At 36.0% G+C, this 13,017-nt stretch overlaps 1 protein-coding gene across 6 annotated transcripts in view; it reads right to left on the bottom strand.

The window, feature by feature from the left end:
• The window catches only part of LOC132703769 (ecdysone receptor), a 277,047-nt gene that overhangs the window by 192,747 nt on the left and 71,283 nt on the right, over positions 1-13,017 (bottom strand). For 2 of the 6 annotated variants that reach the window (XM_060673225.1, XM_060673224.1), the window contains exon 1: positions 3,386-3,605. The exons of 3 other annotated variants lie outside the window; for them this stretch is intronic. The gene's annotated coding sequence lies outside the window, so the exon portion shown is untranslated. Of the gene's footprint in view, positions 1-3,171; positions 3,247-3,385; positions 3,606-13,017 lie in introns of those variants that run through there. One more of the 6 variants, XM_060673226.1, reaches the window with a different exon arrangement.

Here is a 13,017-nt window from a genome sequence, read left to right as displayed (position 1 = left end):
CGTCTCCCAATGGATTGTCGTACCCAACTACGAGACGAAATTTGCATACTGTGGTCGTGATTAAGTTCTAAGTCTCGGTATACCTTTCAACGTCTCCAACACTAACTCGTAGACTATCCCGTGCGTTCTATAATTATCATTGAACGTACACATTGACAAGCAAATAAATTGTTTCAGATGTATCAATAAAATTATGTGGTGTTGCGCGAGCTGGCCGCTTTTGAATTAGCGATCGTTGATAAGCACCTCGGAGATTTGTTAAAGGTGTAATGTTGGAGAGGAGGGATTGTTTATGGTCGCGAGCGAGATACTTGTTTGTTGCGGTCGTATTGCTACGCCTCACGAAATTGGATTAAATGATATTTATTGTAGTTTCTGCTTAAGTTCCATTACGAACCGGCGTTTCGTACTTATTGCCACGGAGATGCGACTCTCCGCGTGGCAATATAGGGTGGTTGCTTATGGAGCAGACGGAAAATGCTTGGTTAATATTATAGTACAGAAAATGAATGCAATTCTCGAGCGTAGGAACAAATACTCTCACAAATCTACGGTAACAACACAATTAATAATCCTAGAAAACTGATAAACTCTCATACTAGGTTATGTTGTGATTAGAAATAATCATAACATAAAAAAAGACAAATTCGCCTAATGGCGGTTCCTTCAATTCCCGTCCAGTGTCCAAAATATATGATTGGATGCACTGCAGAAATCGATAGTTCCAAACACATTCTTGCCTTCAATACAATCCCAACTAAAACTTTCTTCCACGCTTTCCTTTTTTTAAATTTTCCTCCACACCTAAAGCCTGAATTACACTGGCTTTATTTTGACAGGCACGAATATCACCTTAAGTTACATTCACAACCATTGTACATATTTCAATTTCGGACGAGTAGCTCTTGTTCAATTGGACGAATCCATAAATCCATAATCGCAAGCAATAGTAACGTTATAGGTATAGTTTTCTGAAATTTAAGTTAAACCAATATTTACGAAACATCACAGTCAGAAAATCATACTGGCAGAAATGCACAAGTATTTTTTAGCAAAGCTAGAAACTAACCAAAACTAAAGTTGTCGTTCACGTATAAACTGACGTTAAATTACATTAAAGGAACGTAAATGGTGACCAAATCCAACGTCGATATAGAAAAAAATGTAGTCGTAAGGCAGAAAAATGCAACTTTTCCAAGATTTTTTTTTACCGGATTATGATGAAAGCTGACAATGTTAACTGTGGTAAACCGTTAGTTGCCACCCAGACGACCGTTCAAAATCCCAATGGAGTAGTAAAATAAATTATGAAAAAATATCAAAAGGCAAAATAAAGTGCGTCAAAAGTAAGGGCTGAAGTACCCTGCGGAACGCAACTGAAATTCATAATCATCATGTAGACAGGAGAAATTATTATAGTCATAGTTAACAATTTCCACAAAATATCTTAAAAAAATCTTTTGAAACGTTATTTAAAAAGAAACTAAACTTTACCTTCTCTATAAATTATAATGACCTCGAGCATAGTGCAAATAACACTTCATTAATGCCATAAAAGTCACTGATGACATTTTTAAAGCAAAGGACGTGTTAGTGTGTTTGGCATTACTAGATTACAGTAGTTGAACCGCAAATTTTTCTTTAAAAAACTTCTTTATTTGGAATTTGCAGAAAGAACAGTGTGCTGAGGTCATGTTTAGTAACTCTAGTTATCGTGACGTTAATAGGGTGTCCAAAGAAAGCACATTGGGATCCTATGTCCTTTCCAATTTATACTGCTGCTCTAGCTATTAATTTGCTGATAAGCGAATCTATATTTCATTTCTGAACAAATCACGTTGCTCATAAAATAAATACTGATAAAAAATGATATTATTTAATATTGTCTTTGGAAAATGCTCAACTCCCTATAACGTAATTTTTAAAATTCAACAACATTCATTACCGAACAGTCTAAAAAATTTAGAACTTTTCATGGATATGAGCTTTCCATCGCTAGTGAAAACTCTAATCCCAAACCATAACCATAAATTAAGACATTTGTATCAAAACATTTTCTACAACATTAGGTTAAGACTCTGCGACGTGATGATACTGAATCGCTTGAACTACTACCATTCGGTTTATTGGCCTGCACTCTCACATCAAAATCGCAGAAACTTGCAGATGATCCAGAATTTCTGCATTCGATTTAATTCAGTTTAGAGGTTCGATCATATCTATGGGAGCTTCACTTGCAGCAACTAACTGGCCTACATTATCTTCCATCGCGATTAAAGTCAGGTTCTATATAGGGCCAAAATTGTTTAACCAGTTTACCTGCTCTGCTAGTATGAGGAAATTTCCGTGTACATCCCTAGTTAAACGATATATATCAAGTCCCATATTACAACCAAAATATCTAATACAGATAGATTGATGTAAGCCTCAAATCGTTTAAATGATGTGGTTTTGGTGGCTAAATTTGGAACGACCGATTCCGTAATTAATCAACTAACCTCTGCAAGATCGTCCGGAAACAACAGTGAAAGTGTACTGCAGAACCCGAGGTAGTCGATTCATGGCTCTGCACAAAAATTCGGAATTTTCATACCGTTCAGTGTAGATTTTGGGTCGGCGTCATTGTTGGTCAGTACTTTTTGGAAGACGGAAACCATGTGGTTCCAGCAAGACGGCACCACATGCCACACATTGGAGGCCATGATTGAGAGTTTGTATAAACGATTTCAAGTCCTTGAAGTAGAAGGTCTATGCAAATGAACCACTGATGCCTTAAAGATGAATATATCACAGTTACACGGAAGGCTCATTGAAAAAACGTAAGAGGCCGAGGCGGGTAATTGAATGATGTCATATTTCACTCTTAATGGCCCTTCAAATAAAAAAAAATTGCATACCCCACACCCAGTTTTATTTCATTTCAAGATCCACCAGCCCTTATTGAAAAGCACTGTACATCCTCTTATTTATGAAAATAAGTCCGGCCCTGTTCCATTCTTCTCTACAGACTTGAATTGTTTTATGACCACTATTAGGAGAAAGGCGAGAGTTAAATTCTAAATACTTCATAACCGTTTTATACGTCTGGGGACAATCATATTTAAATTACTACGAAACAACCTATGGGCCACACTGACGGTTAGCGAAAATATTCGAGTACGTAATAATTACCGCTTGGGTAAGTGGGTTTCAATTCATTCATCACAACGACAGCACATTTAACACCGAACGATCGAAAACGAAAACGCGTCAAAGTTCCCGGTAACATTTCAACGAAAATCCAAAGCCCGGATTCGATTTTGTTCAAACCAACCGCGTCAGACCTATACTGTCCATTTCGTTAATTGAAAGGAAAACGTTTACCGCGCGATTCCGCATAATTTACCTTGTAACCTCGTTTTAATCCAGCCAAGTGCAATTATTACACACAAACAAGCTTATCGAAGTAACGTCAAACGGAGTGCGTGCGTGTGTGTCTGACTGTGTGCGTATCCAGTCACAAGCCCGGCGACTAACCAACACATAAACAATGCACACCCGCAGATAAGGCAACGTCAATTACAGCCATGGAGAACGCGGCACCAAAACACGGACTCCTAGTTGCATTATTATCGGGACGATTACACTGACAGAAAGTCGGAGCAGCGTCGGTGGAAAGCGCGCAACGTTGCCGCGTCGTGCGCATTCTCTCGTCCTTCCACGACAACTATTTTTAACAGTTAAAAATGGGTTTTCAAGAATATTAAAAAACTACGAAGTAAATCATGTCATCAACGAAACTACTGACTAAATTTTTATATATATATATTACGATGTTATGAAAACAACTTTTGTCACATTCTGTGGCAAACTATATATATTAGCTGCCCTATCTTTTTTAACTATGTTATTTCTTTAGTTACATTATCCCAATTAATGCAATAAAGAATACGTTTGCCAGATCATAGGAGGAATTTGATAACGCAATAATACAAAATTATCTAAATGAGGTAATTATTGAGACGTTAGAGTTGCCTCATTCATGGGTAACGAAACTGACGTGGTAAAGTGACGCTTCCCTCACGCTAGATTGGTGGGTAATTAGGTATTTTACAGACGGGAGTAGAAAAAGTACTTTAAAAATCACCAATCCCCACCTGCGTTCTTGATGACGTAGAAAACATAAATTAAACGTCGAGTCCAAAGTATGAGTCGATGGAAATCGGCTAAGGCTAGAAAATAACCGATCTTGACTATTGATTTTAATGTGTTTAATGTTTTTGATTCTGTTCCAAAGTTTATTATAATTTGTATTATATGTAAGTGAGTTAAAGACGTGACTAAAAAAACTGCTGAGAAAAAACAAATTGTCCCTTAAAGCTCTATGGCAGTTAAAGACCTTGAATAGTGACGTCGTAAAATACATTTGTCAGTACGTAGCTCTGTTTAAAATAATTGTTGTAGGTTGATCTACATATTCAAGTGACTTAACATCGAAAGAAATTTTGAGCTACACTTACACAATTTCAGTTCTTCAATGATTAGTTTGATCTTACAGTTACCACGCAGGACATCTAAGTAACCTGAGACATCCCAGTTCCTTTTAGAAAAAGCATTTTTTATATCATTTTATCCCGAACTATTAAGTCAAATTCATCGTAAAGTTAAAGAATATCTTCTCTTGCGCTAGAATGAGTTACTTAGTAGTTCTGGTTGTCTCCTTTGATAATTAGTTCGTTTTCTCTGAGGCCGGTGTAACTGGTGCCAGTCTATTTATTTATCAAGAATAGCTACGAAACTTCATTGTGCACAACGAACCTGTGGTAATATAAACTCATAATGAAAGAGTACATTTGTACGTAGTTCTTCAATTTACTATTGTCTTTATCTAACAATTTAATTTATTGCTCTATAAATCCAGATAGTAACTCTGTGCTTTTGCCTATAAGGTTAATAAGAACTTTCTTGTTAGAATGAAATTGTTCGAAGATTCGTCAGAAGGCGTTGTGATTTGGTTAGTCTTGGTTTTAAAGTACAACATATCACTAGATTTGGTTAAAACTACAGTGAATTGGTTAAGACTCGTGTCAGATACTATTTACAAAACTTCTGGATTATTCCTGCGTCGGTTGTAGAAGTTGCTTTGAATTGTTAACTGGCGTTAGACGTTACGAACTCAACGTTAATACGGTATCAGACGTTCTCTTTTGATAATGGAAAAAACTTCGTCATTTTGATATCATATTTCAAAAACACCAATTCCTAGAGTTTGGATATTCTCTTGAATGTAATATATTTAATGTATTTATGTGCACGTAATATGGTGAGATCATCCTCATCGAGTGGCCAGTGTATAGTTAATGAAGAATAAGGACAAGCAATGGGAAGTAGATATAAGGTGGAGGTAAAATAAAAGGCAAGCTTCTAACTTAATAGCTAGAATCCACCAGGTATTTGTTGGCTGGAAGTGAGCGGACCTCAATTTAAAGGATAAAAGTATTACACTGCGGTAATGACACCTATTTTTAAGCCAATTCAAATAGAAATTTGAGTGGAACAATGTCTAGGGAATGCAAATGCAAATGCAAAATTGGTTATGGGTTTTCGCTGGATGGCTGGCCGTTAATAGGATTAGTGGCTGTTGGTTTAGTTAGTTAGTCTGAAATAATAAAAAATCAACCATCTTTGATATTAACTTGAACACCAACAACTGAAATTATTGTCTGATAACAGAAATTTGGACAGCTGCTTCTTCACAATATATTTAGTCTTTAATATTTTAAATTTATTTGGTATATTATTAAATACTTTTGTCACGCAATGAGAACAGGAGGCTGTATTAGATTTCCTTACTATTCATTTTAGACAAGGCAAGTCCTATGACTCATTGCGTTCTTTCAGAGCAGCACGGCCTTATTTTTGGATCAGAATTATTTAACAATGCAAATCTAACTAGGTTTTTTAAGGTGTTTATAACCTAAGGCCAAGTAAACCAAGATATGACAGCACTTGGGGCCCTAGTTATGTCCCTGACTTTGTAAAAGGGTTACGTTCTAATGACGTGTCATTAAAGCAATTAACTGTCATTAAAACAATTATATAGAGTCCAAACGCTCTCTCTTATAGAATTGGTCAACATAAAATTGTTTCCAGATGGATTAGAAATTAGAATAACGAATCAAATTAAGATTTCAGCTATAAATAAGACTTGACCTGTTTTTAATTTTGCATAAATATGAAGTTGTAAATCTTTGTGTTGTTTTAAATATTCTGTTTTATATTGAGAGGACCAGTGCTTTAAGAGGCAGTGAATCTTGTTTACTCATTACATTTAAAAAGCCTTGTAGGGCAGCAACTATACCCAACAAAAGCAGATGAAAAAGATAACTAGAGGATAGTGGTGTCTACACTTCTATTTTTACTACTCACAGCACTCGACATGCCTCAACATTGTCTGCGTTTTGTAAAGGTGTTTCAATTGATATGATTGGAAAAACGGCAGATTGGTGAGAATGCTCTAAATGTTTTGCCCTTTTTTATAATAGACCTATTTGTACAGCAGGTGCAGGCTTTTTTGTTAATGCCACATTTGCGACATAGAATTTTTCAGAATGTTTGTTTTCTCGGACAGCCATTTAATTTGTATTTGTACTCGAGGCTTTCATAAACTTCATAAGGTTTGGATTTCCTTATATAGCCGAATAAAATCGTTATATAACAAATTTGCTGAGTTGCCTTTGAAAGTCTACGTATATTGATTTCATAGAAGAGGTGTAATATATAATTCGATGAACAAACGAACTTACCTGGTAAGTGAAGTTCGATCGTAATTATATGCTACACCTCTTCGTAGAAATCACCCATTCCCGCCCAATGTACTGTTCTGAACAGTACTAAAATGCCCTTTGGCAAATTTATTATAAACGGGCTTTAAAATAGAATGAGGTTAAGACCATAGATGGCGAATACCGTGCATGGTAAGTTATTCCACAGTTTTTGGCTCTGCTTTAAAGCTGTGGTGCCACCTAGCGACTAGAAGGGGGACTACGTATATTGATTTCATAGAAGAGGTGTAACGTATAATTATGATCGAACTTCACTTACCAGGTAAGTTCGTTTGATCATCGAAAAAACAGTAGGAAAAGTTAATCACAGAGTCGGTTGGAAAAGCACTATATTTCTGGTCGAAGTATATGTATATTACCACAATTTAATGACACTAACACCAATATTTCAGGAACATAGATATGATCGGCAAGATGGTATCGAGTGCGGGCGGTGAATTGGCAACGTCGACATCGGAAAGCTTTGACCCTGGTGTGTGCGCAACGTCGTCGGCGTCGTCACCGTCGAGTTCGGGATCCGCCGCCGCCGCCGACGGTGCTCTCGGCCGCATCTGTGGGCCTCGCTGCAACAACACACACACACACACACATATGCAGGAATAGATGTGCCCTCGATGCATGTGTACATATGGTTTCAAGGACAACCGCAATTATATAGGCTGTGCCGCTGCCGCGATGTTGATGTTACAGCCCGGTGCCGTGTTGCCACCTATTCGTTCTCTCTCGGGTACCAGGTCGTCAAGGTTGCAGCCCATTCCGAACGCTAATGGCGGTACTCGACGGCCACAGCTAGTGTGTTTTCAGGATGTTTCGAATGTGGATGGATAGATATTTATTTAGCTCCAAGTATGGCGAAAAATGTAGAAAGGAACAAGTAATAAAAAAAAAGGTACAATAAAAATATAAATTTCACAAATTCATTCAAAAAAACGAATAATGTATGTTTTCAATCTTTTTCGATGAGCAATTCTTAAAACATGTACATAAAAAAATTAGTACAAAGTAACAATTTTTTACATTCCATTTAATTACATTTCTATATAATATCATTATTAACGTACAAAATATTAAATATAATAATAATAAAGTATCAGTCACTTAAAAAATCGTCACCATCGCTACTGTCGTCACCTAGTTCAATATAAAAATATAAATAAATATTTTCGAATTTTACTGCTCGTTTTTCACAGTCAGGCCAGCTTTGTACTGATATTGTAGCTACCTCTTGCCGAACTACGTTCATGGTACTATCACTAAATTCTGGTGCAGTGTTATTTCTTCTTATATGCGCTTTCAACTCAGGCCAAATCATCTCAATCGGGTGAAATATACATTGATACGGGGGTAATCTCAAGATTTCATGTCTGTTTTGTTGTGCTGTCGAACTGCCAATAGATAGTCTCAAAAAAGGCTGTCGTTGTTTACAAATCGAAGAACTATGGCGAAGACACAAAAATACAAAAGGAAGAATATTGTTAATCGTCATGCACACAAGACAAAAATTATTATTTTCAAACTTATCTGTAAGATAAATAGAGTACAGGTACTTACCCTTACCCTTTGAACTATCCAGTGAGAATAGCGTCGCAGGGTCAAAGCTCGAGAATCAGGTACATAAATACGTTTTTAATGGAAGGATCACAGTCAAATATCTCTGTAATATATACGAACATATTGCAATTTAGTTTAAACTCTTAAGAATGATACAATGATGTTAAAATAAACGCTTCTAATTATTCAAAAATACCCAGCATCATCAATGCTTAATCAAATTTAAAACGGTCCATTTATGTTTCAAATAAAAGTTTCTACAAATATTCGTTGCGATCCAGAATAAACATCTACTGGGAAGGGTTTTACCACGGTCCCGCGAAGTTCAAAGTACTGTAAAATAAATGCACTATATTTTTGGTCGTACAATAACAAACAAATGTGACAATAATATAGATAAGTAACTACTTAATTATATTATAGATAAATGTAATGAAGGAGTACACATAATACAAGATTTCATTCCAGAATTGTATGCCAAGTAGCTCCGAATAGTCGTAACTGTTATAAAAAACAATCTGCGTAAAAAGCCTTTGATTTTTATTTTAAATTGTCTATAACGTAGGTTTTTCGGGTGAAATATACAATGATACGGGGGTAACACCGTGTCTTTATCAAATGCGATTTGATAAAGACACGGGGTTGTCGAAAGAATTGTCATGTCATAATATATAATTTCGTGAAAATCTGAACTTTTAGTTCTTATTTATTTTGAAAATTTACATTAATTTTCAGGGATGATCAACTTGCCTGGTATTGTAGTCGTGTCTATTGGTAGATACTCAATATAGAGTGACATATAGAGTGACCAACTGAAATATGAATCAACTTCATTTAAAAATCACTTATTGGAATTTTTTCGCGGCATTTTTGTAGTAAATAGAAAATATACAGGATGGGTAAAAAAGTATATCTAGATTTTCGGATTCTGTATCAAATTTCAAGCATAATTCATGTGGCATACCATATAACTATATGTTACTCTTTATGAGCAAAAGAATAAGAAACAGAAATTTAATTTTAAAATAAACAGGTAGGTAGCTGGTATCAATAAATTGTCATAATTACATTTTTGGCATTAAAGAAACTGAATATGATGTTTTGAAATTTTAATTTTTATTGGGTAAAATTGAGAGAAAACTTATAGATACAGACCATGTCGAAAAATAATGAGAACACAATATTAAACATTTATTAGAAGCGAAGGATAATCCCCAAGCCAACGAACAGCTTTGGGTGTATTAAAAGAAGAAAACTATCAACCGTACAAGATTAAAATTACTACAGGCGCTTAATGAAGATGATCTTGACCGCAGGCTACAGTTTTGTGAAACTATGATGGAAATGTGCAACTTAAATTTAACTTAATTTATAATTAGATACGAAATCGAAAATGGAATTAAAAAAATTAAAAAAGAAAAAAAACTTGGTATAGATATCTCCTTTTTGACCACAGCGCATATTTTCGATTTTCCGCAAAAAATAGGCAAGAAAAAATTATAATGGACGTATTTCTGTTAGGGTTTAACTAAATGAAATTTAGACTACAAATGCAAGTTATTGCTTAAAAAAATTAAATTTAAAATAGTAGTTTTACTTCACGAAAATTCCTGAAATTTAAAACCCCAAATAACTCCAAAGCCAGGAATTTTTTAGACTTCACACAAGAGAGCCTTTTTTGTTACAAATTGTTTGAAAAATACCTTCTGGGACAAACGATGTTTGGCGCTCCTGCACAATATACTAAAATGTTGTCAGCAAGTTCATTTCCACTATAAAACTAAATAAAACGAAATATGGTTGCTTTCCAAATGGTGATCATTTAAGACTTTGAGAATTAGATATTAAAAGATTTTTCGTCTCCAAAACCTAAAATTGTTACATATATATAGCTGGTATTTCTTGAAAAGCCAATTTAGCATTGGTCTAATTTTATCACACCCTCTATACATAACTTTTAGGAGGCCAGAACCAGCTCCGAATAAGATCGTGGAGCTTTGAGGCAGTAAAGCGATTTAAACTGAACGCGTTGGCAATTTGCATACCCGCTTAAGTATTATTAAAACGAGACGCGGATCACAAAGCCCCCTAATAAAATATTTGTATTAAAAATGCGACGAAATAAAATAAAAAGCAGATATGCGCGTATAGAACGGAGGAGGACCGCACTATACATTATGCAGCGAGCTGATGTCATGAATGTTAAAACAAATGAAAGACCCTCGTCATGCAACAACGGATATCGATCCGGAGAGCCATCCTCTCGGTCCCTACCCTTTTCTCGAACGGAATACGTGGCTGACTTTCGGTGACCGATAAATCGAAATGCAATTTATACACTTGGACTAATAAAAATTTAAATCAACAAGTAAAGGGCAACATTAATTGAACCGATTGCGCTGCGCAAGATAACGATTAAACAAAATAATTTAAAACGTTTTTCCATGCAGTCATACTCTAAAACTTGATCCAGCATTCAAAAAGATTGTAGATGGGAATTACAAAAATTGAGAGTTTTGTTAATGTCAATGTCGAAATATAAGATTTTACGTTGGAATTTGAAAATTGAGAATTCAGTCAATATTCAAGACAGACATATTTTTCAGAAGTTTGTAAAAGGGCAAATTTATTTCTTTAAAAATATATAAGGTGTTCCAATAAAACATTTTGGTTAATACTCCAAAATCCCTATAATATTCTGCAAATATTTAGAAGAAAATTACTTTCTCTGCTCCCGTCTGTAAAATACCTAATTACCCACCGATCTAGCCTGCGGGAAGCGTCACTTTGCCACGTCAGTTTCGTTTCCCATGAATCCGAGCCACTTCGGACATTTCCGGGATTATACCGCACGGATTTGAGGGCAATCGGATGTTTTCGGAGATATTTCCCACGCTTTGAATTTTGACGTTTGTCAATTCTGACAGTGAATGTATTCGTGTTGTTTTGCGAAAATGTATCCAAAAACTAACGGTCGTAGAAAAAGTATAGAATGCAACACGTTCGGTAAACTCTTTAACTCACTCGTTTATTAATAAACTCGTGAGTCAAATGCCGTTTACCGCACTTGTTGCATAATATACTACTACTGCATTATAACTAAAAGATCTCCTGTTGGAAAGTTACCGAAGTATGTCTAGAAACGCAATATCTCAAACAATGGCGTGTGTCTCGATTATGAATATCATTTCCTCTGCAAAGTTTATCAAACAAGTACGACGGGGTCTTATTTTAGTTTAGTAAAAAAAAAGCGAGGCTAACTGAACTTTATAACGGTCTTCCAGCTTACGCCGACCCGAATCAGAGAGGCACTGGGAAATATGGTCACACTTTCTGAGATTAAAACTAAAACGAATACAAGCATTCTGAAGGTCGTTGGAGTCTCTGCTTATCTCGATTAAGTATAGCTGGCCAATAGACGATACTGCAATAAGCGACATGGGATAAAACCAACATATCACAGAGTTTAAGTTTGACTTCTTTACTGAGAAAATGTTGATGAATATACAATGTCCTCAACTTATAGAAGGATCTTTGTAACACCGAACCAACATGCTTACAAAACCGCAAGTCGCCGCCAAAAAATAATCCTAAGTTTTTACACCCGTCTGAAGGAGAGATAATCTCATCACTTAGCGTAATCTTAAATGAGGCGTTTCTTACAATATCATCCCTTTTATTTTCAATTAATAACATCTTCGGTTTGATAGTATTCAATAAGAAGTTATGAACCGCCGACATCTCCGAAATTATTTTAAATGTAAATTTATTTATTTTTTAGTAGCAGCATTTAAAGCTTCACTAGCAACAAATGATAAATATAACTGAGCATCACCGGCGTATTGATGAGATTTACAAAATATAAGAAAAGCAGCTGGGGAACACCCCTCTCCAAAGCAATGGCATCTGAATTTCCTATAACGAACTATGGTATCTCTGACAAAGAGATAGTGCTGCGAAGAGGTCCAAAACCAGATTGAGTGTCTGATATGAACTGACGAAGTTGTTTCACTGACACAGGGTCCGGCGCACGCCACTGCTATACGAGCAAACGTCAAAGGGCCAACTTTAGGCATGTCGTTTTTTTTTTTGTTGCTTGGTTTGCGACACGTCCCGCCCCAAACCAATACACGATTTACATGGCGCGTGACGTCAGCGTTCGGCAAAAAACTGGCCAATAGATTTATTTGTAGACGTTATCCGTGTGCAAATGTATCTCGCCTGCAGCCAGACTGAAGTAAACACCGACATGCAGGGCAATGCATCAATTCAAGGTTGCCGCGAATACGAGATCGGCGACTGCTTCGCTGACTTGCTGGCTGGAAATAGCCGGCCCGCACCATAACGGCGGCGAATCGATGTAAACACGTTAGTGAACGATTTGTTTGTGCGTACGGGCGTCAGTCTGGTGGACCGACAGTGAAATTCCTTTAATGAAACATTTCAAATGGGCAGCGTAAGCGATTGGAGTACGAACCAAATAGTTGGGGTGACAGATTTGTGTTCAAATTTTGCAAACAGCACCAATATCTAGGAGGCCCTTGACTTATACATCTTTGCTATTACATATTCGCTAATGTATGATTGAACAAGTTACCACTTGTACCACTATTGTTTTGATTCTGATTGCTTAGTTTGAATT

This window comes from Cylas formicarius, unplaced genomic scaffold, assembly GCF_029955315.1.
Source record: "Cylas formicarius isolate icCylForm1 unplaced genomic scaffold, icCylForm1.1 PGA_scaffold_6__28_contigs__length_40554024, whole genome shotgun sequence".
Lineage (NCBI taxonomy): Eukaryota > Metazoa > Arthropoda > Insecta > Coleoptera > Brentidae > Cylas > Cylas formicarius.
The sequence above is the reverse complement of the archived record's forward strand: the minus strand, read 5'-3'. Positions and strand labels throughout refer to the sequence as shown.